The sequence below is a fragment of the Panulirus ornatus genome, chromosome 34 (genome assembly GCF_036320965.1).
Source record: "Panulirus ornatus isolate Po-2019 chromosome 34, ASM3632096v1, whole genome shotgun sequence".
In the NCBI taxonomy this organism is placed as follows: Eukaryota; Metazoa; Arthropoda; class Malacostraca; order Decapoda; family Palinuridae; genus Panulirus; species Panulirus ornatus.
The window spans coordinates 1,655,001-1,662,128 of NC_092257.1; the positions used below are offsets into that span (position 1 = coordinate 1,655,001).

Sequence of the window (7,128 nt, forward strand, 5' to 3'; positions counted from 1 at the left end):
AAAAAGATTATAGCTTCCTTGTAGATATGTACAGTGGGTGTTTTACAGATCGGCACACAGTGGGCCTAAGAGGTCGACGCTATTCAGTACAGGTTGACACACGACTCGGTACTAAGTCGAAAATGTACGTTAGAGGTCGATACACACTGTGCCACAGTATGCTATAGAAGTCGACACTTGCCATATGGTCGACAGTATGTGCCTCACAGGTCGATATGACATATGCCAAAGGTTTGCGTTTCATGTGTTCGAACAGCAGATACTGAGTTTCGAAGCTTTGCTTCGACACTCTCTAACGCTCCCACACGTTTCGACATTGCCTTAACACCGCCCCTAATGTTTTACCAAGAAGCTTGACGAACAAAACTCATTTGGCCTCAAGAGACAGAAGTTAATAATAGTGCACAACAATGCACTGCCCCTGCAGAAATGGGAATGGTCTCATGGTTTTACGAAAGGCTTAGAAAACTCCGCGGACATGAAGAAAACATTTTTGTCTGCTTCAAACGAAGCTCTGAATCTTCTACACGAACGTGGTCTTTAGCAAGTCTTATATTCATGACAAATTGTGGTTTTTGTGTCACATCAATAAACGAATATGTAAAGCGAAGAAAAGACACCTAAACATCGACGGAGATTATCCGCAACAAATGCAGGTAAGAGGTCGAAAAAAAAAGGAGTGTTACCATTTGCTGGGATTTTCTTTAGCCCGCGACATGTGGCTGAGCCCAGAACCTGAGTGACGTCTAACGGGGAGATGATACTGTTGGTCAAATGGTTGATACTTTGCGTCATATGGTTGATACCGTTGTTACTGTACGTCAGATGGTTATACCGTTGATACTGTACGTCAGATGGTTCATACCGTTGTTACTGTACGTCAGATGGTTCATACCGTTGATACTGTACGTCAGATGGTTCATACCGTTGATACTGTACGTCAGATGGTTCATACCGTTGTTACTGTACGTCAGATGGTTCATACCGTTGATACTTTGCGTCAGATGGTTCATACCGTTGATACTTTGCGTCAGATGGTTCATACCGTTGGTACGTTGCGTCAGATGGTTCATACCGTTGGTACGTTGCGTCAGATGGTTCATACCGTTGGTACGTTGCGTCAGATGGTTCATACCGTTGGTACGTTGCGTCAGATGAGAATAAGCATCCGGGACTTGGGTCGTGTAATGCACTGGATCCAGGCGAAGCTGCTGCTGTTGGTTGGCTGGGTAATTTGATGCTGTTGCCTGACTGAGCTGCTGCTGGGTTGCTAAGCTATTGGTTGGTCGGCTGGCTAAGCTGGTTAAGTCGGTGCTGCTGACTGGCTAAGCTGCAGCCGGCTGCTTGGCTGGGTTGCTGCTGAATGGCTAACTAGATGCAGCTGGATGGCTGGTTAGGGTGTTCCTAGTTACCTTGCTAGGCTGTTCTTTGCTGGCTGATTAGGTTGCTGGTAGTTAGCTCGTTAGGTTGCTGCGGCTTGCAGTGCGGCTGGTGGTTTGTTAAGGCGCTTCTAGTTCGCAATTCGTTGGATAAGCTTCTGCTTGGCTATTCATCGTTGCTGCTTGGCTGCTACTGGCTGGCTGAAGCCGCTAGTGGCTGGCTAGGTTGATGGCTGGTTGGCTCGCTAGGATGTTGTTGTTAACTGGCTATGCTGCTACTGATTGGCTAAGTTGCTGTTCACCGCTAGGCTGCTTGCTTGCTGCTGCTGCTGCTGCTAGCTGGCTGGCTGCTGCTTGCATGCTAACGTAAACACCAACGGCTGCGGTCTCTAATTTTACCCGGAGTCAGCCAGTCAAGGAATGAGTCATGTGAACTGGTCCACTGAAACGAAGGCTCATCAAATAAGTATTTCTCTTTCAACCTAACAAATAATACAGCAAAATCCCGCGAAGAGTTGCCAAAATCATGTCAGGTAAAAGATATATTAAGGGAGTGAAGACAACTGTGTGCACATGGTGGTTGTACCTGGTACACAGTTCATTCCTTACGAGGAAAAAATATTTTCTTGGAAACAGTTCCTTCAACAAACGAACTGTAAGCCATGAGAGTTGGTAAATATCTGTTTATAGTCGAGATAATTCAGGGTTATACAAAGGAATACGAAGGAAGACAAGAAGTAACAGATTGTCATTTCGAAACTAATTTTGTAAGTGGAAGAAACTCAGATTAATGTGTAAGGAGACGCAAATAATGTGTATGTCGTGGACTTGAAGAAAAGTATATGTCATCATAAGCATATCTATAGTACTGCTTTCAACAACTCTAAAATACCTAATCGTTCCATCCGTGAACGATCCTGTTGAAGAAAAAGCACTTCGCCTCATTCGTGGTAAGAACTTACATCGTTGTCCTCAACATTATTCAAAGCCTGAAACCGATTTCTTGTAATTACTGACATCAAAGTTAAATGTTTGGGATTTTCCACCTCGTTGCGCCAATGTTTTCTCAAGCACACGTGTAGTATTTTTTTTTTTTTCTCAATTTCCTGCACTCCAATGTGTTATACAACTAGCTTAACACTTCAAGACACAGAAAAACATTCTGTTTGAAAAGATAGTGACAACACTGAAAAATCACAACAAAAAGGATATTAGATGCGATCCAGTAAATCGCTATGTGAAGCACACTGGAATGTCTGACCGTACCATACGTTTGTGACAGTCATTGCTGGAATATCATTTTTGTTATTTATTTTGAATGTAAAACGGATGGCCCTAGAGACGGCCAAGACGAGTACTGAAAGATAAGGACTGATACAGTGTGACTTGCTGATGTAGTCATGATACCAGCGTTATATTTTCATCTTGCAATGCATAGTGAATGAGTAAGAGGCACTGTAGTACACTGAAAGACTGTATCTAAAGCACATTGAACTTTGAGAGACTTGTAAGTTACGTGAGTTGATGGGCGTTGGAGCTCATGATCCAGCCCATGTAAATAATGTCATATATAAATAGTCACGAGGCAGACCTTCTGTCTTCCACCGTACTGAAACTCAAGATTATTCTCTCTATATTTTGTTGTTTTCCCCACATGTTCTCATCTGCACCATCGCATCTGTCCCTTCCTTCACATGTATACTTGCTTACACAGACTTCACTTATGCACCAAGTTGCATTTCTAGGTGCGAGGAAGCGGCAAGAGCTGTTACTAGCGGGTGTAAAGAGTCGAGTGATAGTGGTCGTGGCTCAGATGTTTGTGGTACATACATCCTACAACCTGGCAGTTTGCCTGATGTATGAGGAAGGAGACATAATGGGCTCAGCGTTTTTACCACTGTCAGGGTTTACATGGTAAAAGCCCTGGTAAGGGGTCTCAAATCAGTCCTTTCAAGCAAACATCTTTATATTCTTCCCTGGAGTGCCTCGGCCGCCACATGAGTTCTACATTAGTTTGCCTATCCGGGTATACAGGAAACAGTGGTCAGGTTTCAGGTGAAGATCACTGTCCATTTTTGCAAGTGGCTGAACCAGATCGACTTCTCTACAGACTCGCTCTCTATCATCCAGAAAAGAGTCCATTTGTCCAGACCTTAAGTAGGTGGATGCAGCAGCATTCACAGACTCAGCAACAGCCACTGAGAACAGAGGCATGGAATGTATTTTCAAGCCAAGATCATTTCATTCATTCATCCCTCAAATAAGCGTTTTTATTTTGCACATAGTTGATTAGAACAACGAAATTTAATATTGTGCTATGTAGGAGGCAACGTGCTGTCAGGAGGTTGAACCGGGTTATATGAAGCGGTCAGGTTAAGCCATGAAAGAGTCTGTGAGGCTTGGCAGTGGCTGGTTGGCGCTGGTTTGAGTCCAATGTCCATGACAGTGGATGTGTGCAAATGAGCACGTTGTCCGTCTTTCCTAAAACAATATCACTAGGGCAAAAAAAGCAGTTAGGTTTACATTCTTTTATTCATGGATCTGATTTCTTATTGCTGTTCCTGTACCTTTTTTTTTTTTTTTAAAGGTTTCATCGTAACTTATTTATTCCGGTTTGCACTGGCCAAAGAAGGATGCCTGGAGTTAATTCTACTATACCACCTGTTCATCCATAATTGATAAATGGATGAATTAAGCACAAGCGTCCATATGGTAACGTTATACACTGTTCTCACAGATTACGTAAAACACGACCCGGTCGATCTTGGAGGCGATTAACGCCTATTTGGGTATTCTTATGTCTGCGTCTTATACCTTGGGGAATCTAAGTTTGATATCAGGGCTATGTACAAGTTGCTTATATCTAAACATATTCACATGAACACTCATTATTACATAAAACACAGATCGAGTTACATTTTTGGTTCTCGAGGATGCTGCTAAAATTATCAAACGAATGATGAAAATAAAGTAATCAAAGACAAATGTTTATGGGCACCGCTGAATTACTTTTAAATAACACCGTGAAAAGTGATGCAGAGCTACTCATTAATCTTATACCATGATTACTACCTGCTTTACATATAATAAATGTAAGGAATTATATACAGAACACATTACTTATGGCTAGTGAGGCTAGGAATAGGTTCGGCCATGTGACTGTGTAATCCTTCTAATCTTAGGCATGACCCACGACATGACTCCTTCCCTCTGTATATAAAGTATAAAAATAAACAATTAAAGCGTCGGGACGGCTAATGTATGTCACATTTTAAGGAAAATAAGCCTAGTGCTGCTGTAAATTCTGCTCTCGTCTTTAAAGTTCTAATTTATACTCTGCTGGAAGGCTCGCGGAGTTGATCAAGCCTTGTTCCTCTCCCCTGTTAAATGGAAATGAAAGACTGCGAGTGGAGGTCCTTTCAAAACCCTCGTATCTCAGATAAAGGATTGGAAACGAGATTAAGACATAGACACTATAAAGACAGAAACAAGACAGAGATGGAGGCAATAAATTATTACAATAACTGCCGTGCGTCGTCAAGTAACCACAGTAATTTCTGATATACCACGTAAAGAATGAGGGCGCTTCAGTTCACTAGGGGGAGGGGGTTAAGATTAGCTGCCATGGTACATTTCTTGCCTGGCTACACCTCTGGGAGCCCAACACATGAACCGAAGAACCTTGTATGGTAAATGCTGTTAACATCTGATTTCTGCCAATCATAAAATCGAAAATGACATTAGACATAAACAGCTACAAATCCGAATGCTTTAATTCGTATCAAATCCAGATTACCAATATTTTAACCCGTTTTACATTCAGGTACGGTTACTTTATTTATAGCACTTATCTAATATATACATATAATACATTTTTAAGATTTCTAGAATTTCTGCATCATAGCCTAGCCTGCGCCAAACCCAAGTCGCCCAAGCCAGTGGTGCTGAGGTGAGGGTGGCTCTTAAGTTTAAATATGGAATGCAAAGAAATTCGCAGGCTTGGCACCGGTCCTGGAGCCTATCCTACTTCCTCACCTTTATCATACTTAAAATGTTGATTGCTTGGTGTTTACAGGAGGTAACTCAATCTTTTATAACGTCATAGCACTTCTCATAAACTGCTATGACTCAAACAACTATAAAGTCGTAATTTCTAATCTGTAGGATGACAAAACGACTGCATAGCTTCCACTGGACTCTGAATCATCTTCATTTTAACGGCAGTGTACAGGATATAAACCGGTAATGTCTAAAAGCATTTAATAATGGTGAAAAGAAACTGCCCGCATGTAAAGGCATTGTAGAAAAGTGGGAAAAAAGATACAGCTAATTTCTGAACTTCTTAGTATCATTGAAGTCTGACATTTTATACTACGCAACATCGTTAACTTCAAAATGTAAAGAACACAAAATAGAGTTGTTGCAGTTAACCATTTTCTCAAACAACATAAGACTAATAACGTTATTCCTTATGGAAGGGAAAAAAAATTCACCTTAAGTAATTGTCAAGAAATATTAAAATGAATTATAAAGGATATTCGTATCCATGGCGTCCTCACTCAAAACTTTGAATGCTAATTACAAAAGAATGCAAAAGGGTCGTTATTGTGAACTACTCTAATTACTAAGCAACATGAAAAAATCCAAAGAGGTTAGCAAAGTACTCGAGAATCTCCGCAATTGTAAGTACGAAAAGAATGTGTCAGCTATGAGAAGTTGCTGAGGAAAAGTCCACAAGGGGAAAAAAATAATCCACAAATTGATATATGACCAATTCACTCGTTTTGCTGACCCCACGTCCAAAAACATATAAATAGATTTGATATCTCACAGCAACATTATCATCTACTGTTTTATGCAGGTTGTTCCCTACCGTGACCAGGTGACCTTCACGTCCGTAGATGGTTAAGGATATTCTTTATAAAACAAACCAATATTCCATCAGAACCACTTGCGAGACACCATGTGAACGCCCACGTCTCACAGGAGCCACTGTCCGAGCTTTCAACCTCTCAACCGTTTCACAGCGGCCACTTACACAATATGAACTTGCCCTCTCTCCAGCTCCCCTCACTGTGAGAGATCCAAGGTGATCGCCGGCAAACCTCCGACCGGGAGCCTGAAATAGAACTACCTTTGCCTTTAGGAGAAACCTGTTACCAACATCCAAACAGGTGCCATACGTTTTCTTCATTTCTCCTACCATTACAGAAAATGTTACTTTTTATGGGCTACCTAATCAAATTATCCTTACGTTCCAACCTATTCGTGAGAAATGTATTTTGTGCTCAAATAAGTACTATTTTACCGTAAACTACATATTAAAACTATCAGGAATTTATTTAACATTAAAGTATGTAATATCAAATTAAAGTGAATACGTTCAAAGGGTAAACACAGGGTTTTTGGGCAAGCGGAACATGATGCCTATAACTTAAACCAAACTCGGTATGATCCTGGTGCAGGAAGTATATTAGCCTCAGCTTTTGCTACCTAATCTCCGTCATCAGATACTGGAAGATTACCTAAAAGGAATGGATAGACTAACACGACTTGACACTCAAGAGATATGGACTGATGCATTCTAATTTACCTGTCAGTTTCCATCGTAAGTCAGTTTCCTGACAGTGTCCCGTTAGGTCTGACTGTGGCTGTTGGGTCTGGATAACAGGGATGTCATGGAAAACTTTTAATCAGATCACGGAACCGAAAATTCAATAAGATTATCTGCTGCCATGAACAGATCATG

General features: G+C 41.2%; 1 protein-coding gene across 4 annotated transcripts in view; it reads right to left on the reverse strand.

The window, feature by feature from the left end:
• Axs (Abnormal X segregation) overlaps window positions 1–6,532 on the reverse strand; it is an 88,224-nt gene extending 81,692 nt beyond the window's left edge. For 2 of the 4 annotated variants that reach the window (XM_071682190.1, XM_071682188.1), the window contains exon 1: window positions 6,418–6,532. The gene's annotated coding sequence lies outside the window, so the exon portion shown is untranslated. Of the gene's footprint in view, window positions 1–6,252 lie in introns of all 4 variants that reach the window. The other 2 variants (XM_071682191.1, XM_071682189.1) reach the window with 2 other exon arrangements.
• Window positions 6,533–7,128: the final 596 nt, after the last annotated feature.